Here is a 25878-nt window from a genome sequence, read left to right on the forward strand (position 1 = left end):
CCTTGTCGTAGGGTTTGGAGGCTCGATGACCTGGAGAGTTATGTTGATTGGAGTCAAGGCTTTGTGCTTTGACTCTTGGTAAGGTTACCTGCGCCAAACAGGTCAAAGGGTAGAGGCCAGATCAAGAGAGGTCCGCCGATACTCCAGGTTCAGGGGTTCAACTCAGCCCTAACAACCCAGACCGGTAAACCAAAATTGTTATGGAAACAACATTGAAGATGCCTTCCTTATCTGTGTGCAATGGTATTCCCGAGTCTACACCTGGAGCTTGTGTGAGTGACATGAGTGAAAACAGAGGGGAAGCTACTGGCATGATGAAGGAAGCCCTGATGGGGATGGACAGACAGATTTGGAGGGCCTTCATTGCTGTAAGTAAAGTGCATTATCACCCAGTGGCAGTTATATCCACAGTGATGAAATGTTTTGAGAGGCTGGTGTTGAAATATATCAGCTCCTGTCAGAGTGGTGACGAGTATCCACTCCGCTTTGCCTACCAGAGTACCAGGTCAACAGCAGATGCTATCTCATTGGCTCTTCACACAACCCTGGAACATCTGGAGAACAAAAAGGCATATGTTGGGATGCTCTTTATCAATTACAATTCAGCATTTAATACCATCATCCCCTCAGAATAAATCTATAAACTCCAAGACCTGAGCTTCGGTACCCTTTTATGCAACTGGATCCCAGATTATCTTACTTGCAAACCCCAGTCAGTTCGGATTGGCAAAAACATCTCCTCTATAATATCTCCATCAGCACAGGTGCACCACAGGGCTGTGTGCTCATTCCCCCTGCCCTACTCACTTTACACCTATGACTGTGTGGCCAAGTACAGCTCCAACATCGTACACAGGCTTGCTGATGACACCACTGTCGTGGGCTGTATCGCAGTATCAAAATGGATGATGAATCAGCATACAGAAGGGAGACTGAACATCTGGTTGAGTGATGTAATAACAACAGCCTCAACTCGATGTCAATAAGACCAAGGAACTGATTGTAGACTTCTGGAGAGAGAAACTAGAGGTCCATGAGCTAGTTCTCATTGGAGGATTGGAGGTAGAGAAGGTCAATAACTTTAAATTCATGGGTGTCACTATCTCAGGAGACCAATCCTGATTCATCATATGAATGTAATTGCAAAGAAAGCACAACAGCACCTCTACTTCCTTAGAAGGCTGCGGAGATTCGGCATGACATCGAAAACCTTGACAAACTTCTATGGATGTGTAGTGGAATGTGTCCTGACTGGTTGCATTACAACTAGGTATGGGAACACCAATGCCTTTGAATAGAAAATCCTACAAAAGGTAGTGGATTCTATAGATTTGTTGAGTATGCCCGCAGGAAAAAGAATCTCGGGTTGTATCTGGTGACATGTACAGTATGTACTCTGATAATAAATTTTACTTTTTACCTTATGAAAGCTTGTAGTCTAGGAGAAAGGGCAGAAGTCTTGAACTTCCTTAATTGAAAGTTTCAATTCATTTTAATTTATGTTATTTAGAGACGAAGCAGCACAGAACAGGTCCTTTAGACCAAAGGACCTGCGTTGCCCGCAGTCCCCGAATTTCACCCCAGTCTAATCGCAGGACAGTCTACAATGACCAATTAACCTCATAACCGGGACCTGTTTGGGCTGTGGGAGGAAACCCACATGCTCATGGGAAGGAGATACAAACTTGGTACAGATGGTGTCGGAACACTGAACTCTAGCACCCTGAGCTGTTATAACATTGCACTAACTGCTATGCTATTGGCACCCCATTTCTGTAACTATGATAGAGAATTGTATCAGTCTCTGCCATTCGTTTGGATTCATCAGCTGTGCGGAGTGGAAACGAGCCTGCCGCATGGGCAACAGCTTGCTGGGCACATCGTACTGCCCTGGCTTGTGAACTGGTTTGCGTAAACAGCTAGGACACAACATTCATGGTCGACCTTGATTAATGGAGGGCCAAAATCTATAAAGAAATTAAGGATTTTTAATGAGACCATTTAATTAATTAATTTATTTACTTATTGAGCTACAGCACAGAATATGCCCTTCGAGCCACACTGCCCAGCAATTCTCTGTTTTAGTTCTAGCCTAATCATGGGACAATTTACAATAACCAACTAACCTATTAACTGATACACCTTTGGCCTTTGTGAAGAAACCTGAGCACCCGAAGGAAACCCACACGGTCATGGGGAAAACAAACAACCTCCTTACAGGCAGCTGTAGGAAGTGAACCCGGACACCTGAGCTGTAAAACGTTGTGCTAACCACCACACTACCTTGCCACCCTCATTGTCTTGTTCCTTTGTCTTTCAAACTGTAGGAATAAAGTTTGGGGGATTCCATTATCAAATAAGAATCTTTATTGTCTCAGGATTTGTTTTGTCAATGAACATGCTTCAAAGTTGTTGCAGCAGGTGAAGATCTTCCTATTGATTCCAACATCTGAACCTAGTAACCCAATTTATGGAAAATAGTTCACATTTAACAAGATAAGAGCCCATGGAATTATGGGAAAGTTACATACGTGGATAGAGCCTTGGCTGATTGGCAGGAAACAGAGAGTGTGGATAAAGGGATCCTATTCTGGTTGGCTGCCGGTTACTGGTGGTTTTCCACAGGGGTCCGTGTTGGGGCCGCTTCTTTTTACATTGTACATCAACGACTTGGATTATAGAATAGATGGCTTTGTGGCTAAGTTTGCTGACGATACAAAGATGGGTGGAGGGGCCGGTATTGCTGAGGAAACAAAGAGTCTGCAGAGAGACTTGGATAGATTGGAAGAATGGGCAAAGAAGTGGCGAATGAAATATAATGTTGGAAAGTGTATGGTTATGCACTTTGGCAGAAGAAATAAACGGGCAGACTATTATTTAAATGGGGAAAAAATTCAAAGTTCTGAGATGCAACGGGACTTGGGAGTCCTCGTACAAGATACCCTTAAGGTTAACCTCCAGGTTGAATCAGTAGTAAAGAAGGCAAATGCACTTTCTTCGCCGTCTGTAATGGTCCTACCCGTTATTTCATCCTCCGTCGGATTCACGCCTGCAATCGCCGTTTTTTTGACTTTGTCATGTTAGGCAAAGATCGCAAGATCTTACATCTACGGACTCCAGAGCCTGCTGACCATGAAACTAGTAGGCATGAACTTCAGATTGCGGCCTCTGCCATTGATCTCGCCGGCTCCAACACCTCAGGACATATTCAAAACCCGGACTCCAGCAACGACCATGGACACCTTCACAGCGATTGCACAACCACCAACTGCGACTCCAGCCTTGAACTCCAGGCCGGGTCTTTATGTGCTGCTGTTGTGACTCCCGTCTCCCCTTCCCCCACCACCACTCCGCAGCCCCGTCTCCCTCAGATCCCACCGTCAGCTCCTGGGCCCTCAGAGGCTCCATCTTCCTCTCACCCCAACCCTCCCCTCTCCATTGACACCCCCAGCCTCCCCCCTCCCTCCTCTGATCCCAGCTCTCATCCATGCCGGGTCTTTACCATCCCCTCCGACCTTCAACTGTCGGAGGCAGAACGCTCTGTTCTCAGTAAGGGCCTCACCTTTGTCCCCCTTCGCCCACACCTCAGCGAGTTCCGTGTTCGCCACGATGCAGAACTTTTCTTCCACCGTCTCCGTCTCCGAGCCTACTTCTTCAGCAAGGACTCTTCCACCCCCACCGATGACCCCTTCTCTCGTCTTCAACCCTCCTCTTCTTCATGGACACCCCGCTCTGGTCTTCTGCCTGCTCTGGATCTCTTTATTGCCAAATGCCGACGGGACATCAACCGTCTCGACTTCACCGCACCTTGTCCCCATTCCAACCTCACTCCTTTGGAACGCTCTGCTCTCCACTCCCTCCGCACTAATCCTAACATTATTATTAAACCCGCTGATAAGGGGGGTGCTGTTGTAGTCTGGCGTACTGACCTCTACCTTGCTGAGGCACAGCGACAACTCGCGGATACCTCCTCTTATTTACCCCTCGATCGTGACCCCACTAAGGAGCACCAGGCCATTGTCTCCCACACCATCACCGACTTTATCCGCTCAGGGGATCTCCCATCCACTGCTACCAACCTTATAGTTCCCACACCCCGCACTTCCCGTTTCTACCTCCTACCCAAGATCCACAAACCTGCCTGTCCTGGCCGACCTATTGTCTCAGCTTGCTCCTGCCCCACCGAACTCATTTCTGCATACCTCGACACGGTTTTATCCCCCCTTGTTCAATCCCTTCCGACCTATGTTCGTGACACTTCTCACGCTCTTAAACTTTTCGATGATTTTGAGTTCCCTGGCCCCCACGGCTTTATTTTCACCACGGATGTCCAGTCCTTATATACTTCCATCCCCCATCAGGAAGGTCTCAAAGCTCTACGCTTCTTTTTGGATTCCAGACCTAATCAGTTCCCCTCTACCACCACTCTGCTCCGTCTAGCGGAATTAGTCCTTACTCTTAATAATTTCTCCTTTGGCTCCTCCCACTTCCTCCAAACTAAAGGTGTAGCTATGGGCACCCGTATGGGTCCTAGCTATGCCTGCCTTTTTGTTGGCTTTGTGGAACAATCTATGTTCCGTGCCTATTCTGGTATCTGGCCCCCAATTTTCCTTCGCTACATCGACGACTGCATTGGCGCTGCTTCCTGCATGCATGCAGAACTCGTTGACTTTATTAACTTTGCCTCCAACTTTCACCCTGCCCTCAAGTTTACCTGGTCCATTTCCGACACCTCCCTCCCTTTTCTAGATCTTTCTGTCTCTGTCTCTGGAGACAGCTTATCCACTGATGTCTACTATAAGCCTACTGACTCTCACAGCTATCTGAACTATTCCTCTTCTCACCCTGTCTCTTGCAAAAACGCCATCCCCTTCTCGCAATTCCTCCGTCTCCGCCGCATCTGCTCTCAGGATGAGGCTTTTCATTCTAGGCCAAGGGAGATGTCTTCCTTTTTTAAAGAAAGGGGCTTCCCTTCCTCCACTATCAACTCTGCTCTTAAACGCATCTCCCCCATTTCACGTACATCTGCTCTCACTCCATCCTCCCGCCACCCCACTAGGAATAGGGTTCCCCTGATCCTCACCTACCACCCCACCAGCCTTCGGGTCCAACATATTATTCTCCGTAACTTCTGCCACCTCCAACGGGATCCCACCACTAAGCACATCTTTTCCTCCCCACCCCCGCATTCCACAGGGATCGCTCCCTACGCGACTCCCTTGTCCATTCGTCCCCCCCATCCCTCTCCACTGATCTCCCTCCTGGCACTTATCCGCGTAAGCGGAACAAGTGCTACTCATGCCCTTACACTTCCTCCCTTACCACCATTCAGGGCCCCAGACAGTCCTTCCAGGTGAGGCGACACTTCACCTGTGAGTCGGCTGGGGTGATATACTGCGTCCGGTGCTCCCGATGTGGCCTTTTATATATTGGCGAGACCCGACGCAGACTGGGAGACCGCTTTGCTGAACACCTACGCTCTGTCCGCCAGAGAAAGCAGGATCGCCCAGTGGCCACACATTTTAATTCCACATCCCATTCCCATTCTGACATGTCTATCCACGGCCTCCTCTACTGTAAAGATGAAGCCACACTCAGGTTGGAGAAACAACACCTTATATTCTGTCTGGGTAGCCTCCAACCTGATGGCATGAACATCGACTTCTCTAACTTCCGCTAATGCCCCACCTCCCCCTCGTAGCCCATCTGTTACTTAATTTTGTACACACATTCTTTCTCTCACTCTCCTTTTTCTCCCTCTGTCCCTCTGAATATACCCCTTGCCCATCCTCTGGGTTCCCCCTGCCCCTTGTCATTCTTCCCGGACCTCCTGTCCCATGATCCTCTCGTATCCCTTTTGCCTATCACCTGTCCAGCTCTTCGCTCCATCCCTCCCCCTCCTGTCTTCTCCTATCATTTTGGATCTCCCCCTCCCACTTTCAAATCTCTTACTCACTCTTCCTTCAGTTAGTCCTGACGAAGAGTCTCGGCCTGAAACGTCAACTGTACCTCTTCCTAGAGATGCTGCCTGGCCTGCTGCGTTCAACAGCAACTTTTATGTGTGTTGCTTGAATTTCAGGCATCTGCAGAATTCCTGTTGTTTGAAGGCGAATGCAATGTTGGCATTCATTTCTAGAGGAATAGAGCAGGGATGTGATGTTGAGGCTTTATAAGGCGCTGGTGAGACCTCACTTGGAGTACTGTGGGCAATTTTGGTCTCCTTATTTAAGAAAGGATGTGCTGACGTTGGAGAGGGTACAGAGAAGATTCACTAGAATGATTCCGGGAACGGGAGGGTTAACATATAAGGAACGTTTGTCCGCTCTTGGACTGTATTCCTTGGAGTTTAGAAGAATGAGGAGAGACCTCATAGAAACATTTTGAGTGTTGAAAGGCATGGACAGAGTGGATGTGGCAAAGTTGTTTCCCATGATGGGGGAGTCTAGTACGAGAGGGCATGACTTAAGGATTGAAGGGCGCCTATTCAGAACAGAAATGCGAAGAAATTTTTTTTAGTCAGAGGGTGGTGAATCTTTGGAATTTGTTGCCATGGGCAGCAGTGGAGGCCAAGTCATTGGGTGTATTTAAGGCAGAGATTGATAGGTATCTGAGTAGCCAGGGCATCAAAGGTTATAGTGAGAAGGCGGGGGAGTGGGACTAAATGGGAGAATGGATCAGCTCATGATAAAATGGCGGAGCAGACTCGATGGGCCGAATGGCCGACTTCTGCTCCTTTGTCTTATGGTCTTAAACAATTAGATGAATTTGTTTGTTGATTTTAAGCAGTCCAATTTTATCACAGCTCTTGTATCAAGATCCAACAGGTACTTGAGTCAACACACACAAAATGCAGGAGGAACTCACCAGGTCAGGCAGCGTCAATGGAAATGACCAAAGAGTTGTATTTCAGGTTGAGACACTTGGTCAGAACTGCGAAGGAAGGAGGGGGATTGCAGAATAAAGGGGTGGGTGGAGAGGAGGGAGGATAGCTGGAAGGTGATAGGTGAAGATAAGAAATTTAAAGGGCTGAAGAGGAACAAACCTGATGGGAGCCAAGACTGGACCAGACAAGAAAGGGAAGGAGATGGGGGCCCCAAGAGGAAGCAATGGGCAGGTGAGGAGAGGTAATAAGGTAGAGAGGAAAATAGAGGAAGAGGGGAAGGGAAATAACTTTTCACGAGAAGGAGAAATCGATATTTATGTCATTAGGTTGGAGGCTATTTAGATGGAATACAAGGTGTTTCTGCTCCACCTTAAGGGCGTCCTCATCTTGGCACAAAGGAGGCCATGGATGAACACATTGGAACAGGAATGGGAATTTGAATTAAAATGTTTGGTCAGCAGAAAGTTCCGATTGTAGCAGATGGCGCGGAGGAGCTCAACAATGTAGCAGAGGCCTCACTGGGAGCACTGGACACAATCAATGACCCCCATCAGATTTGCAGGTGAAGTTTTGCCTCACCTGGAAAGACTCTTTGGGGCTCTAAATGAAGGTGAGGAAGGAAGTGAATGGGCAGGAGTAACACTTGGGCTGCTTGCCAGGAGGGAGATTAGTGGGGAGGGACGAATGGACAAGGGAATCATGGAGGTAGCGATCCCTGCAGAAGGCGGGGGGGGGATTGTGGGGTGGAGAATAAAGATATGTTTAGTGGTAGGATCCCATTGGATAAGGCAGAAGTTACCACCTGAACACCTCCCTCTGCAACTGGATTCTAGACTTCCTGATTGGGAGACCTCAGTCAGTCCGAATTGGTAGCAAGTGGGTCTCATCAGCAAGAAGGATGAGTCAGCATAAAGAGAGGAGGTGCAGCGGATAACGGACTGGCGCAGAGCCAACAACCTGTCTCTGAATGTAAACAAAAGAGATGGTTGTTGACTTCAGGAGGACACGGAGCGACCACTCTCCACTGAACATCGACGACTCCTCCATAGAGATCGTTAAGAGCACCAAATTTCTTGGTGTTCACCTGGCGGAGAATCTCATCTGGTCTCTCAACACCAGCTCCATAGCAAAGAAAGCCCAGCAGCGTCTCTACTTTCTGTGAAGGCTGAGAAAAGTCCATCTCCCTCCCCCCATCCTCACCACATTTTACAGAGGTTGTATTGAGAGCATCCTGAGCAGCTGCATCACTGCCTGGTTCAGAAATTGCACCATCTCGGATCACAACACCCTGCAGTGGATAGTGAGGTCAGCTGAGAAGATCATCAGGGTCTCTCTTCCCACCATTACAGACATTTACATCACGCGCTGCATCCGTAAAGCAAACAGCATTATGAAGGACCCCACGCACCCCTCATACAAACTCTTCTCCCTCCTGCCATCTGGAAAAAGGCATCGAAGCATTCGGGCTTTCACAACCAAACTATATAACAATTTCTTCCCCAAAGCAATCAGACTCCTCAATACCCAGAGCCTGGCTTGACACCAACCTACTGCCCTCTACTGTGCCTATTGTCTTGTTTATTATTTATTAAAGTGCCTGCACTGTTTTGTGCACTTTATGCAGTCCTGGGTAGGTCTGTAGTCTAGTGTAGTTTTTGTGTTGTTTTACGTAGTTCAGTGTAGTTTTTGTATTGTTTCATGTAGCACCATGGTCCTGGGAAACGTTGTCTCATTCTTACTATGTTCTGTACCAGCAGTTATGGTTGAAATGACAATAAAAAGTGACTTGACTTGACTTGACTTGATAGAGTTTGTAGGTTTGGAAGGTGCCTTCTAAAGGTATCTGGGCAAATTTCTGAGGTGCATGCTGCAGATGGTACAAAGTATTGTTAGATAGATAGATACTTTACTGATCCTAAAGGAAATTACGCTGTCACAGTAGCATTACAGGTGCACAGATATACAAATATTAGAAGAGAAGTAAGAAAGAATAAAAAATAAGTTACCTCAAACAGCCTAACAGTAGGGGGTCATCACTTTCTCAGCTATAGGCTGACTCATTATAGAGCCTAATGGCTGAGGGTAAGAATAACCTGATATAGTGCTCTTTGGAGCAGCGCAGCAGATCCAGCCAAGTGGAGAGTATTCCTTTGCATTGCTAATTGCAGACTTTTAGATCTTGGATAGGTTTTCAAGAGAAAGGAAGGGGGTTTCTTTCTGTAGTCCCTGAATTGCTCTGTACCCACGTTACGCATAAGACTACTCCAGTTCTACTTCCATTCTATGGTAAAACCCCAACACCCCATGGATATTGATAGTGGGAATTCAGCAATAGTAATGCCGTATAACATTAGTAGTACAGGTTCCATTTCCTCTGGATAGCATGGGCAAATACTTATTGTTTTTAATTGTGATCACAGGACCGGGTCGGACATTGGTAATGCAGAATTCTGTAAGTCTGGTTCAGTGGTGAGACTGATGGCGAGGGAGCTGCGTTGCCTTTGTTGTTGCACTGACTAGGTCTGCATGCCACAGTGTTGCCTATTGCAGTTGCACAGGAGAGGGGTCACCGAAAGCAGTGTGGGAGAGAGCAGAGGCATCTGTGGAATTAGCTGGAACTTGTTGGGGGCTAGCTCCTCCTGTGGAAGACAAGGTGGAGCAGGACAATATCCCATGCACCATCGGTCTACAGTCCGTGACATTCAGGAACTTGGCTATGCTTTTCCGCTATCATAACTCCATGCACTCTCTGCCGTAGGTACTGTGTTTGGCTCCTTGCACCAAGGATGTACAGGAGCCTGAAGACACACACTCAATATTCCAGGAACAGCTTCTTCCCCTCCATCATCAGATTTCTAAATGGACAATGAAACCATGAACAGTTCCTCTGCACTTTCCCTCTCTTTTTTCAAAACTGATCTAATTTTTGTAATATATATTTATTGAAATTTATGCTACCTCTGGGCCTGACTGTACCCCACCTGCGGCTCGGCAATATGGTGATCGATGGTCCGCACACTCCAAGGGACAAGGGAAGGAGGGTGCAATGAAGTGAAGAACTAGCACAGGGACAAGATCAAAAATTGTATTGTCCAACGTTCTAAGATTATCCCGGACTGTAGCACAGACAACACAAAGACCGGACAGAGTAAAGTAGGGATCCTCTCTGAGGCGCACGACTACATCGGGAACTGGGACAGACCAACTAATGCGTGCAGGGAAGCTTCAAGGAGACAGGATGGCAGCAGCCTGATGAGAACGCAGTCCTCCACGCCCAGCTACAGCAACACAGGATCAAACTGGTGACAGAGGTTCCTCAGCAGTAGAATGGACTGCTCTCTCTCCCGCCACGACTCCGGATCCCAGACAGATCTTGGATTTATTCCTCTGATTTGAAAGTGGTGGCCACCATCATTCCAGTGCCAAAGCAGATGACAGTAACATGCCAAAATGACTATTGTCTGGTGGCATTAACATCAGCCATTATGAATGCTTTGACCCTTTCCAGTTACTTATCACTCAAATCGATCCACTGATGATACAATCGTCTCTGTCCTCCACACTGTCCTGTCCCAGATGGAAAATGAGGTCTCATATGCCAGACTGCTGTTTATAGGTTTCAGTTCAGTGTTCAACACCATCATACTGCAGAAAATGGTGGGGAAACTGTCCTCGTGGGACTCAATACCTTCCTCTGCAATTGGATCCTGGACTTCTTAAAAGCAAGGCCACAGTCAGTCCATGTGAGCAGCAACATCTCTTGTCCCATTACGCTGATCTCTAGCGCTCCCCAAGGCTGTGTGGGCAACTTGCTGCTGTTCACTCTGCTGACGCACATACTGTGTCACGGGATCCAGCTCGAACCATGTCATCAAGTTTACGGGTGACACAATAGCGGTTAGCCTAATTAAGAATGATGAAGAGACAGTGTGTAGAGAGGAAGTAGAGAGGCTGATGGAGTGGTGTGAGAAATAAACAACCCAAGCCTGAACATAGGGAAGACAAAGGAAATCACTGTGGACTTCAGGAAAGTGCAGGCAAACTATCCCAGATGAACTACCTACATGACTCCTCCACAGAGGGAGTTAAGTGCACCAAGTTCCTGGGAGCTCACATCACCGATGACTTCGCCTGGTCCCTTAATATCACCTCCCCGAACCAGAAGGCACAACAGCGCCTCCACTTCCTAAGAAGATTGAGGCAAGCAAAACTCCCACCCCCATCTTAACGGTATTTTACAGGAGCACCATTGAGAGCGTCCAGACGAGTTGCATCTCCATGTGGTATGGGAGCAGTCGAGCACCGGATCAGAAGTCCCTACAAAGGACTATGAGTACAGCTGACAGGACCATATGGATCTCTGTACCATCCTTTGGGGACATTGATCGTATGTGTTTCATACACAGGGCCCTTAGTATTATTGAGGATCCCACCCATCTATCCAGCATCCTCTGACTTTCTACCATCAGGCAGGAGACTCCCATGCATAAAAACGAGAACGGTCAGGATGGGAAACAGTTTCTCATCAGAAACACAATCAACGCTGGCACTCCTCAAGGGTGTGTGCTTAGCCATCCACGCTACTCTCTCTATACTCATGACTGTGTGGCTCAACTACCATTTAACAATTTGCTGGTGGAATCTCAGATGGAGATGAAAGGAGTTGCAGGAGCGAGATAAACCAGCTAGTAGAGTGGTATCACAGCAACATCCTTGCACTCAATGTCAGTAAGACAAAAGAGCTGATTCAGCTTGCTTCGTCACAATGTCTGCACCTTACCATCAATCCCTTCGTTAGTCGTTTGTGTTAGTTGAACCATTAGGACTGAATGAGGCAACCTTGCCTGAGGGAGTAGTGGCTTCCAGTGCATGTGTCGGGGTAAGGAATGGGCACCTATCTGTTCTGGTGATTAATGTCAGCTCCTCTGACATCAACTGGCACCTCAAACCCATCTTGTGGCTCTTTCTATAGCTGAAATAGTCGCTGGGGAGTACTTGTGCACAGACTTCCTTCACACTGCAGTCTATCCAAGAACTGCCTTTGTTAGTGAACAGAGCTGCACATACATCTCTCCAAGGATCTCCAAAATGTGTTTGGGCTCTGACCATTCGGATTGCAGGCGATATTTAATCTCTTGCCTTGTCTCACCTCCTAAATATTCATTAATACGTATAGGCTGTCTTTTCAGCGCTAGAAAGGCGGCGAAGGTTTAACACTGAAATCAGGTCATCTAGCCACTCATAAAACACACCACTGGACCTCCCCCCCCCACCAAAAAAAAAGTCCTACACTTTCTCCCTTTTGGCAAACATACAGTATAACACATTCCCTGGCCTGAGGGGATTCACTGGACCCGACCTGCCTGCAGGCCTATCACCAGAGAGGAAGGCAAGGAAGAGGTGGCTCACACTGTTGCCTGTTGCTGTTCCTGCAACTGTGCCAACAAAGCTTCATTTGTTTCTTCCATCTGCATCATAGCTTCCTCAGCTGCCCATACCCTTGCTCTGAGCTTGCAATTCTGCCAGCACGTCAGTGTTAGGCATTTTCTATACATGTAACAAAGAAGATAAATAAAACATATTGATGCTGTTTTACCAACCCCACGCAGACTGATGCAGAAATGGTGATGGCAGCTCTCCTCCAGTGGTCTTGGTCGCCTGACGTCCACGTAGCCACGGCTTTAGCCAAACTATTTCTTCAGCACCACACCTCGCAGCGCTGTGCAGATCGACCTGCCTCTCTACAGACTCCCTTTCTGCAATTAAGACCCTGTTCGCAGTGCTGATCTGTGTCTATTGAGCCAGTGGTACAGGCAGGTTTTGGACCTCATTAAGGCAGGCAGACCAACAATGTAGTTTAGATTTATAACAAACAGCAGTCTTGTTAAAAACGTACATAGAGAGGCAAGTCCAATTTCAGTAAAATCCAGCTCCTGAGTTACCATTGGATCAAGTAAATTGCAATAGTATTATCTTAATCTTAAGGCTCATAAAAGGCTGAAGTCTCAGCTGTTCATCACAGTGAAATAAAACACATCTGTGCAATAAAGTGCTCCAGGAAAAGTCACTACTTCAGTACAATAAAACACATCAGTGCCTCAGGTTCACATGGAGATTTAAGACCAGCCAAACAAATACCTCAGGCTCAAGTTAATCAAACTGAGTTAAAATAAAAGGCTAAAGCAGTGACTTACACAAAGACCTACTCCATCCAGCAACGTACAAAAGGACTGCGTAAGTAACACACCTCGCACGGGAACACGTGGTCACAAAATCAACAATGCTGCTACTCACCGTCCAGTATGGACTAGTCACTTGCCCAAGCATCTGTGGGCAGGAAGGTCCCACGCTATTTTCCCTCCTGCCGCAAACAGGCACAATCCTCTGTTCCACCTGGCAACACATATTTTGTTAATAAATGTACTTTGAACAAGTGTAAAGGAGAACAAGATAATTTTTACTCTGGTTCTGATGCAGCATAAAAAAAGGATGAAGAATACAATAATAAAATAAAGGAACACAATACACATAATGTGGGCTGTCATCATACTGCCACCGTTTATTAAGGACCACCATCATCGCCAGTGCCCTGTACCAGCTCACCGAGAAGGGGAGGCACTTTACCTGAACTGACACCTGTTCTGCCGCCTTCGAGCAGTTCTGAGCTGCGCTCTCCCAGGCCCCAGTTTTGGGGTACCGCGATCCAGCATGCTCCTTCATTGTTGACACAGACACCAGCAATGGAGGGCTCACAGGAGGGGGACGAAGGAGAACGCATTGTGACGTACTTCAGCTGGACTGAACGGAACTATTGTTCCCACTGGAAGCACATAGCCATGGCCCAGACCTTCCGCTGCTTCGATCCCCATCCCTTCGGCCGGTGGTTCCTGCTTCACACCGAGCATGTGCTGCCGAAATGGGTGTTGAGCTTCTGTGGTCCTGAGGGGGCAGCTGGTGTAGCTCTCCAGGACTATGATTTCGAGATACAGCACCATGCTAGAAGGCACCACAGCACCATTGACACCCTCCCTCGCTGTCCCTGTGAGTCCATCGAGTGTCACTGCTATCGCCGTCTCGAGGAGTGGAGCCGGGGCAACCAGCAGTGGCAGTGATTCAGGTGACAGCCGACGGCGAGATAGACCTCCCCAGCATGGGCCACCAGCCACTGTACAGCGATTAAGTGACTGATCCTGTACTGGTCGAGGAGAGGGGATAGTTGAGTGTGGGGCAGTGGCTGGGGTGGGTGATGTCTCTGCCATGGACAGGGAGGAGGGAGGAAAAAAGTAGTATAAGGGCCTTACTCCAACAGCAGCTTGTTAAATGTGAAATACTGATGGTTTACCTGGAAAGGTTCTGAAAGCCTGTGCCAAGAAATTTTAAATCTCCCACTACTCCAGTCAGAAGTTGCCCCCGCTTCAAAGGGCAACAATTAAACCAGTGCCCAAGAAGAGCAGTGTGAGCTGTCTCAACGACGAGAAGTTGCCTCAATATGCTTTGAGAGGTTGGTCTTGGACACACAGCAATTTGCCTATTGCCACAATAGGTCTAGAGCAGAAGCAATCACAATGGCTCTCCGCACTGCCCTGGATCACCGGGACAATGCAAATACCAGTGTCAGGATGCTGTTCATTGACCATAGCTCAGCATTTGCATTTAACATCATCATTCCTACAGTCCCTATCAAAAAGCTGCAGAACCTCCCTCTGAAACTAGATCCTCGACTTCCTAACTGGAAGACCACAATCTGAATGGATTGGAAATAACATCTCCACCTCGCTGACAATTAACACAGGCAATCTGTGATCTCCACCACCCAGGACATGCCCGTCTTCACACTGTTACCATTGGGAAGGAGGTACAGAAGCCTGAAGCATACTCTCAGCAATTCAGGAACAGTTTCCTCTCCTCTGACATCAGATTTAAAGGTGGGCAATGAACCCATGAACACTACCTCACAGCTTAGCCCACAGCTCTACTCTCTACACTCGTGACTCCGTGGCAAGGCATAGCTCAAACAGCATCTGTAAATTTCCTGATGATACAACCGATGTTGGCATAATTTCAGATGGTGATGAAGGATGTACAGGAGCGAGATATACCAGTTAGTTAAGTGGTGCCTCAGCAACAACCTGGCACTCAACACCAGCAAGACCGAAAAGCTGATTGTGGACCTCAGGAAGGGTAAGATGAGGGAGCACAAACCAATCCTCATAGAGGGATCAGAAGTGGAGACAGTGAGCAATTTCAAGTTCCTGGGTGTCAAGATCTCTGAGGACTTAACCTGGATGCAGCATATTGATATAGACACAGCTATAAAGAAGGCAAGACAGCAACTGTATTTCATTAGGAGTTTGAGGAGATTTGGTTTGTCAAATATACACTTGAAAACCTCTACAGATGTACTGCGGAGAGCATTCTGACTGGCTGCATTACTGTCTGGTATGGGAGGGCTACTACACAAGATCAAAATAAGTTTCAAAAACTTATAAAATTAGTCAGTTCTATCATAGATACTAACCTCCATAGTGTTAAAGACATCCTCAAGGAGCTGTGTCTTAGGAAGACTGCATCTATCATAAAGGATCCCACCACCTAGGACATGCCTTCTTCATACTGTTACCACACTCCATGTTTTAGGAACAGCTTCTTTCCCTCTGTTTCAGATTCATGAACGGAAATTAAACCCATGTGCTCCAAACTAAAGGTGTAGCTATGGGCGCCCGTATGGGTCCTAGCTATGCCTGTCTTTTTGTTGGCTTTGTGGAACAATCTATGTTCCAAACCTATTCTGGTATCCGTCCCCCACTTTTCCTTTGCTACATTGACGACTGCATTGGCACTGCTTCCTGCATGCATGCTGAGCTCGTTGACTTCATTAACTTTGCCTCCAACTTTCACCCTGCCCTCAAGTTTACTTAGCCATTTCCGACACCTCTCTCCCCTTTCTACATCTTTCTGTCTCTATTTCTGGAGACAGCTTATCTACTGATGTCTACTATAAGCCTACTGACTCTCACAGCTATCTGGACTATTCCTCTTCTCACCGTCTCTTGCAAAAATGCCATCCCCTTCATGCAATTCCTCTGTCTCCGCCGCATCTGCTCTCAGGATGAGGCTTTTCATTCTAGGCCAAGGGAGATGTCTTCCTTTTTTAAAGAAAGGGGCTTCCCTTCCTCCACTATCAACTCTGCTCTTAAACGCATCTCCCCCATTTCACGTACATCTGCTCTCACTCCATCCTCCCGCCACCCCACTAGGAATAGGGTTCCCCTGATCCTCACCTACCACCCCACCAGCCTCCGGGTCCAACATACTATTTTCCGTAACTTCCACCACCTCCAACGGGATCCCACCACTAAGCACATCTTTCCCTCCACCCCTCTCTCTACTTTCCGCAGGGATCACTCCCTACGCGACTCCCTTGTCCATTCGTCCCCCCCATCCCTCCCCACTGATCTCCCTCCTGGCACTTATCCGCGTAAGCGGAACAAGTGCTACACATGCCCTTACACTTCCTCCCTTACCACCATTCAGGGCCCCAGACAGTCCTTCCAGGTGAGGCGACACTTCACCTGTGAGTCGGCTGGGGTGATATACTGCTTCCGGAGCTCCCGATGTGGCCTTCTATATATTGGCGAGACCCGACACAGACTGGGAGATCGTTTTGCTGAACACCTACACTCTGTCCGCCAGAGAAAGCAGGATCTCCCAGTGGCCACACATTTTAATTCCACATCCCATTCCCATTCTGACATGTCTATCCACGGCCTCCTCTACTGTGAAGATGAAGCCACACTCAGGTTGGAGGAACAACACCTTATATTCTGTCTGGGTAGCCTCCAACCTGATGGCATGAACATTGACTTCTCTAACTTCCGCTAATGCCCCGTCTTACTCCATCTGTTATTTATTTATATACACACATTCTTTCTCTCTCTCCTTTTTCTCCCTCTGTCCTTCTGACTATACCCCTTGCCCATCCTCTGGGTTTTTCCCCCCCTCCCCCTTTTCCTTCACCCTGTCCCATGATCCTCTCATATCCCTTTTGTCAATCACCTGTCCAGCTCTTGGCTCCATCCCTCCCCCTCCTGTCTTCTCCTATCATTTTGGATCTCCCCCTCCCCCTCCCACTTTCAAATCTCTTATTAGCTCTTCTTTCAGTTAGTCCTGACGAAGGGTCTCGGCCTGAAACGTCGACTGTACCTCTTCCTAGAGATACTGCCTGGCCTGCTGCACCAGCAACTTTGATGTGTGTTGCTTGAATTTCCAGCATCTGCAGAATTCCTCGTGTTTATGTTTTTAAATGCACTATTTTCACTTTTTGCACTACTTCTTTAAGTTTTCTATATATTTCTTATTGTAATGTATAGGTTTTTGTTATTATTTATTACATGATGCTGCTCCTTCATAACAACAATTTTCATAGCACATGCCAGTGATATTAAACATGGTTCTGATTCCTTTCTGAGGTCTGACTTTTAGCTCTTAATCCAGTAACACTTGTGCCAAACAAGTCACAGAGTCATACAGTATACTGTCAGTCTAAGTTGATGCCTAATCAGGGTTTGTATCCCACCCCCCCCCCCACCACCCATTTTGTGCCTGTTCACATTTCTGTCTCAATGTCTCTTAAACACTGCAATTCTGTCTGCCTCCACCGGCTCTACTGTCAGCATGTGCCAGGCACGGATTATGCTCTGTGTAAACAAAAGCGTGTCTTGCGTTGTCCTGCTCCCACAAGGGGGGAGGCTACAAAGTATCCACACTAGGACCACCAGACTCAGAAATGGTTCCTTCCCCAAGCAGTAACATCTCAACCAACTAACCCACCCCTCCACAGCCCCCAGAACTTTATCATTTCCTGTCAGAGTCACATTCTGTACGGACACTCCTGTACCAAGCATCACTCTATGTCCAGTACACACAATTTATATATATATATATATATATATATATATACACACACACATATACACACGTTATCTTACCTATTTCTATTTATTGTTTTCTTTTGTTATTCTTTCTTTATCTTATTGTTTCTTTCTGGGCTGCATTGGATCCAGATTTGCAACTATTTTGTTCTCCTCTGCTCTTGTGTACTGGAAATGACGTTAAACAACATTAAATCTTGATCTCTTTTTTTAAACTTTCCTCTCTTGGCTTAAGGTTATGCCCTCTGGTATTTGACCTCTATATCTTATGGAGAAAGACACTGGCCTTCTTCTCTATCTAAGCCTCTCAAAATTATATATGCTTCAGACAGTTTGCCCCTTAACCTCTGATGATGTAAAACAATCCACAGTTGTCTAACGTCTCCTTGCAGCTAATAAATTTCAATAACGTTGAACCTCTTCTGTACCCTCTCATTGTGTGGCAACCAGAACTGCAGTCTGTATTCCAAACCCGGCCCGACCGACACTTCAAGCAACAGCAGCATGACTTTCCAGCTTTTATACTCAACGCCCCAACAGATAAAATTACCGTACCACATGCTTTCTTTACTGCCCTATCCACTCACATTGTCACATTCAGGGAGCAATTTACCTGAACCACATGACACACTGAACATCAATGCTCCCGAGGGTCCTGCCATTGACTGTACTCTTGCATTTAGCCTCCCAAAATGTGTTACATCACACTTGTCTGGATTAAATTCTGTCTGCCATGTGGCTGCCCAGATTTCCAATTGATCTATCTCCTAAACATGAGAAACTTGACAGATATCAGAAATCCAAGCACACACACACAAAATGCTGGAGGAACCCAACAGGTCCGGTAGCAGCTATGGAAATGAATAAACAGTCGACGTTTCAGGCCAACACCTTTCTTTGGGATTGGAAAGGAAGGGGAAGATGCTAGAATAAAAAGTAGGAGGGAGGAGAGGAAGGATAGCTAGAAAGTGCTAGGTGAAGCCAGGTGAATTGTAAAGATAAAGACCATAAGACCATACGATATAGGTGCATAAGTAAGCCGTTCAGCCCATCAAGTCTGCTCTGCCGTTCAATCATGGGCTGATCCAATTCTTCCAGTCATCCCCACTCTCCTGCTCTCACCCCACACCTTTTGATGCCCTGGCTAATCAAGAACCTTTCTATCTCTACCTTAAATGCACCCAATGACTTGGCTTCCACAGCTGCTCATGGCAACAAATTCCACAGATTTACCACCCTCTGATGAAAGTAATTTCTCCACACCTCACTTCTAAATAGACATCCTTCAATCCTGAAGTCCTGCCCTCTTGTCCTAGAATCCCCTGCCATTGTAAATAACTTTGCTATATCTAATCTGTTCAGGCCGTTTAACATTCAGAATGTTTCTATGAGATCCACCCTCATTCTCTTGAACTCCAGGGAATACAGCCCAAGAGCTGCCAGATGTTCCTCATATGGTAACCCTTTCATTCCTGGAATCATTCTTGTGACTTTTCTTTGAACCTTCTCCAATATCAATATATCCTTTCTAAAATAAGGAGCCCAAAACTGCACACAATACTCCAAAGGTGGTCTCACGACTGCCTTATAGAGCCTCAACAGCACACCCCTGCTCTTATATTCTTACCTCTAGAAATGAATGCCAACATTGCATTCGCCTTCTTCACAACTGACTCAACCTGAAGGTTAACCTTTAGGGTATCTTGCACAAGGACTCCCAAGTCCCTTTACATCTCTGCATTTTGAATTCTCTCTCCATCTAAATAATAGTCTGCCTGCTTATTTATTTACCCTTTATATACTTAAGAAAGCTTTTAGTACCTTCTTTGATAATCATTGCCAGCTTTCTTTCATAATTCTTCTTTTCCTTCCTAATGACCTTCTTAGTTTCCTTCTACAAGTTTTTAAAAGACACAAGAAACTGGATTCTGTAGCAACACACAGTTTTAGAGGAACTCAGCAGGACAAGTAGCATCTATGGAGGGAAATGGACAACTGACTATTTTGTTCAAGACCCTGATTCTAAGCTGGAATGACCTTTCAGAATACTTCAGATCAGTTTGCAGGAGTGATCACAAGTTCCAGTTACATTCATTCTTCATCTCATTTCCCATAATTATCATTTACCCCTTATACTGTTCCAAAACCCAGTGCTCCAAGGGACAAAACCTTATATTCCACATAAGCACATTATAGCCATCGATTGACTGGATGTCCCATTGTGTTTGATGACAGTCAGATTGGTATGGATCTCGATGTGAACTGCACAATGAAACCTGCACGGGGGCGTTTTTTTTTTAAAGTGGAAAAGGTCTTGCACTGAGGCAGTTCCATTCTCAACATCAGAAACTCAGGTCCAGTGGTACAAATAGATGTCACAACTGGGATCTCAATTGCAACGTATGACCAAGACTTCTGTGCCCTGTCATAGCCTTTGTTTTCCACAAAACATTGCAGAAGTGTCTTTTTGGCCATTGGATATTACTGATGATCTCATCTACCCAGTCTACTGGAGCAGACTTTACATACTCAGATAGGCATGTCCTTATCTCAGTGGACTATGAGGTCCCTCACCTGGTCTGGCCTGCCCGTCAAAGCAGTATACCAGGATGTGGCCGCAGTCACTTGCAAACAGCCTACTTGGAGCCACAGGGGAGACTTGAGTGTCTGGAGAGGACCAAAGGTGAGTGAGCCACCCCAGAATGGGCACAACAAGCCCCTTCAACCGAGTTGCTACCCCTCCCAAGACAACACATACACACCCCTTATAACCATTAGAAACAAATACTTTCACATAGCTTTTTTTTACCCTCGTTGTGACAGGAATAGAGGGTTCTGATGCAAGTTCACAAATCCATAACAAATTTTCCCTCTTTTTCACAGGTACTGCGTAACCTGCCAGGCTTTTTCAGAATTTTTAAATTTAGATTTCCAACCACAGTTGTGTGTTTTATGTCTTATAACTTCAGTATAAATCTTCCCTTCTCCCATCTCTTCCATCTTCTTTCTCATCCTCCCCCAGACGGATTAACTGACATTACCAACTCCACCACCTTTGCTCAATCAACATTAATACCTGTCATCCATTTGCTCTTAGTTACAACCCTATCACAAACATGACCTTTGCTGCCTCTATCCCTCACTCTTCTCCGCAACCAAAATAAATTGCTCACTTACTTTTTCTAGGCCTAATGAGAGGTCATTAAATTGAAAATTCAACTTGATTTCAGTCACTGCAGATGCAATCTAACCTACTGAGCTTCACCATCATTCCCTGCTTTTATTTTAGACTTTCAAAATTTGCTACTTTATGTAACAAAACCTATTACAATAGCTTGCTTGGCCTACAGATTACTCCAGGCCAATAAATCATTGTGTCTTCTTTCATTAATGTTTAATATCGGTAGGCAGACCAACAATACCACCAACTTCTGATCATCACTCAAGCACACCAAACACCTTCTTCCACCACAATCCCATTCACATTTGTGTCACTCAGCTCACACAGTACTATAGAGATTAAAATCCACACACCATATAACTTAATTTTTCCCTTTCCCACACACTCTTTCCAATATATCAGGTGTTACTCTTTCACAAGGGTTATAAATATCATCTGCAGTTTACTATTCTATCCCCAAATTTCAACCACAATTGTCTCATAAGCAGCTCCAATTTCCAAAGTTCTATGTGCTATCCCAAATTTAACAAAGGTAGCCACTCCCTCTCTTGTACCCACATTCCCAATCTTGTTTTATATTGACATACCTAGTATTGAAAAACTTCAACAAGGTGTTGACCCAATATCTAGTAGACACATAACATGAAGTGTAAATTGGTTTATTCAACAACTTTCTTAAATTCTTGATCATTAGCTCATAAAATTTCTATTTTAAGATTTTAAAAAAAGCAGTAGCAGAAAACAGCAGAGTTGTCTCTTATCTCTAGATGTTTTTCAGTAGCTTTGAATACAAATTTATTTTTGTTTATTCTACCTTTTAGAGGCACTCCTATGATCAGGAAACATTCAACTTCCACCATAAATATACCCACGGATTTGGCCTCCACTGCAGTCTGTGGTAGAGATTTTCACAGATTCACTATTCTCTGACTAAAAAAAAATTAAACATTTAGCATCAACAACTTTTCCGCCAACTAAATTATTTTCAATTTGCTCCATGGATCCATCTAGAGGTAAAATAAAGGCATCCGTTAGTCTTGCGAGACCATGGATCTGCGCCTGGAAAGTCTTCACTCTCCAGGGTGCAGGCCTGGGCAAGGTTGTATGGAAGACCAGCAGTTGCCCATGCTGCAGGTCTCCCCTCTCCACAACACCAATGTTGTCCAAGGGAAGGGCATTAGGACCAATACAGCTTGGCACCAGTGTCGTCGCAGAGCACTGTGTGATTAAGTGCCTTGCTCAAGGACACAACACGTTGCTTTGGCTGGGGCTCGAACTCACGACCTTCAGGTCACTAGTCCAATGCCTTAACCATTTGGCCACGTGCCCACATCTAGAGGTACTCTTACAATTACTCTCCAAAGCCACTGTCATTCAATACAATTCTTTCCTTCCTCTCCCAACTTTTTAACCCTGAAGCTTTCTCACATTTCTCACATAAACGCTGCTTGGGCAGGGCGAAAAGCATTATCAAGGATGCATCTCACCCTAACCATGGACTTTTTACTCTCCTCCCATCCAGTAGGCGCTATAGGAGCCTCCGTTCCCGCACCAGCAGGCACAGGAAGAACTTCTTCCTTGAGGCTGTGACACTGCTGAACCTCACATCACAGGGCTAAGCAGTATTGCACCCATGTTGTACTGTCTCAGTACTTTTATATTTGTGTGCTGTAGCACTTACTTTTTATTCGCAATTATTTTGTAAATAACACTATTCTTTGCATTTCTGGTCAGATGCTAACTGCATTTCATTGGCTTTGTATCTGTACTCAGCACAATGACAATGAAGTTGAATCTAATCTAATCGCTTATCATCTTTACAAAACACTAAGGGTGCCCCATCTCTTAACTGTCTTGTACGTACAATATCTCTTAATGCTTTTCTCAAACCCTTAGTTAATCTAATTGAATTGACATCAAAAACAGTTGCACATTCAAAATACAACAACACCTTCCTTATTTAAATTCTATCTACTGCCTCTATCATTGGATGAAAAGCCACTGCAATCCTCAATTCACCACTTGTATTTTTCTTTTTCACAGAAAGCAGCCATTCACTTTCCTCCATACAACACCTATCACCTAATATCTCCCAGTCACTACCTTTGTCTTCTTTATCATAACCTGACATCTCTATCTTTACATCCTTTCTTCCACCCACCTCCAATTTCCTGCCATCAGCTAAAATTACCTCTCCCTGACCAAATCATTGCTTGGCTTTTGAATACTTTTCTACATTAGGGCCAATTGGAGATGGGGAATAAACACCAGCATTGCATATTTCACAAGCATTTAATTACAACCTAACCCGTTTGTGGTTACAGAATTTCAAACAAGCAACACCGTGACACACAGAGCGCCTGCTTTTCGAAGTAGAACATGGAATATAGAATGGTATAGCTCAGGAACAAGCCATTCAGCCCACGGTGTTGTGCCAAACCAACACAAATACAAATCAAAACTAGTCCCTTCTGCCTACGTAGTGTCCATATCCTTTTATTTTTCTCACAATCATGTGCTTATCTAAACCTCTCTTAAAAATCTCTAATGCATTTGCCTCTATCACCAGCCCAGGAAGCATATTCCAGGCATCCACCTCTCTTTGAGTAAGAAATTTACCCCTCACATCCCCTTTGAACCTAACCCCTCTCACTTTCAATGCATGCCCTCTGGTATTAGACATTTAAACCCTGGGAAAGTGGTATTCCAAGTCTACTCTATGTATACCTCTCATAATCTTGTAACCCTCTATTAGATCTCCCCTTAGCTCCAACCACTCCAAAGAAAACAACCCAAGTTTGTCCAACCTCTCACGAGACTGGGCAGTAAATCAGGCAGTATCCCAGTAAACATTTTCGGCACACTTTCCAAAGCCTTGGCATCCTTTCTGCAGTGGGACAACCAGAACTCTATGTAATACTCCAGATGTGGCCTGAACAGAGTTTTATAACCTCTTGTTTTTCTTTGCCTTGATTGAAAATAAAATTGTCTTGAACTCAGGACAGAAAAAAAAACTCTTTTGAAATTCTAGTTGCTCCATTATTATTAATGGCAATTCTTAGAGGAAAGAAATCAGCTTCACTCTTTGAAATCAGCCTTGCTTGAGAGGTAATATTTCCTATGCCTTGAATATAGCAAAAGACTAGGTCAAGAGATTAGCATCTGTCTTGGTAGGACAAACTGAAATGACAGACAGCTGGCCATAATTTACACTGATAGACTCTCATTCCGAGCTGCAGAAAGTTGATTAACTTGTTCTTCAGGAGTTAATTGCCAATTAACACTCATCAGTATTTTACACCTTCAGTCAAACCTTTGGTCCAAAAATGGCTGAAGCATGATGGTTAATGACTGCTTAAATAGCAAAAGCACAGCTTGTAACATGTTCCTAATATTACTGACAGTTGGATTTAAATACTCTCAGGGTGTTGAGATGAACAGTGCGGTAATTGAAGGTACTTTGGCATTGATTTTTCTCTCAATGCTGTGTCAGTGAGCACAGCAGCTTCATACCACAACCTATGAAACCTAGTTAGTAAATTTGAAGGGCATCTGTTTGCCTTGGGATGCTTGTGAGTTGTAGAACAGATCTTGGTCATGATGTCAAAGCAAATCTCACAGCTACGTATGCGTTCAGCGAATATATTTAGTTACTGAGATACACATAGAATAAGGTCTTCTGATTCTTCAAGCCACACTGCACCACAGCCAACTAATTTAACCCCACCCAAACTATGTTTCCATTTATAATGATCAATTAACCTACCAACCGGCACGTCTCTGGATAGTGAGAGGAAACCAAAGCACCCAGAGAAAACCCACATAGTCACGGGGAGAACGTACAAACTTCTTACAGGCAGGGTGGGACTTAAACCTGAGTCACCTGTACTGTAAGGCATTGTGCTAACCACTTTGCTACTGGGCCCCTCTATTTGTGACCATTGAGAAATATGACTACTAAATTTAAGCACACTAGTTAATTATGAATTCTAGAGCTACATTCAATAGAGCAGTAACTAGTATTTGGATTTTCAAAAAAACTTGCTAAATGAATTGTATGAGCTTGAAAATAAATCAATTCTTTTCTGTTTGGTGCCAAGTGTATGAGCGGAGAGCGATCTTGATGCAGAACAGCAAATCGTGTATGAGCCATGAATTATTATACAGTCAGGGCAAAGGTCTTTCACTGGGAGTGATGATGAGATCACTGTAGTCCATCACTTTTATAAATGACTTAACTCAGGAGCTAGAAACAAATTACAAATTTATGCCTAAGTAGCCTTATATTTAATTCTAAAAGGTGTAATAAGATATTGTTCTCATTCTGTAAATTCAGAAGCAACTTCAATTGTAGCCATTGAAAACTGGTAGGACGAATGAGGAAAGTATCTTATGGGAATTGGGAATCCAAATTGGGTGGAGGAGGATTAGGACCTGGTAATTTATAATCTCTTCAGTTTATTTATTGTCATAACAAACAACAGTATATAGGCACCTAGAAACAATGTATTTAAAAAGAGTTAATGCATATACCTGTTACAATAATTCTTTTTTAAAGTTGGATTTTAAATAAATCCTTAAAATATTCACTGCAGTGTTTCTTTTAGAACAGCACAGAACAGGCTCTTCATCCCACAATGTTGTGACAAACCAATTAAATTAGTAGTCAAATGGGCAACCTAACTAATCATCTCTGCCTATATAATGTCCATATCTTTCTGTTTCCCACATATCCATGTGCTATATAAACATCTCTTAAAAGTCTCTAATATATCTTCCTCTACCACCAGGCAGTGCATTACGGGTACCTACCCAACTTTGTGTAAAAAAAACGTGTTCCTCACATCTCCTTTTAAATTACAAGCCTTCTGATATTAGTCATT

Source organism: Mobula hypostoma, chromosome 1 (genome assembly GCF_963921235.1).
Source record: "Mobula hypostoma chromosome 1, sMobHyp1.1, whole genome shotgun sequence".
NCBI classification, from domain to species: Eukaryota; Metazoa; Chordata; class Chondrichthyes; order Myliobatiformes; family Myliobatidae; genus Mobula; species Mobula hypostoma.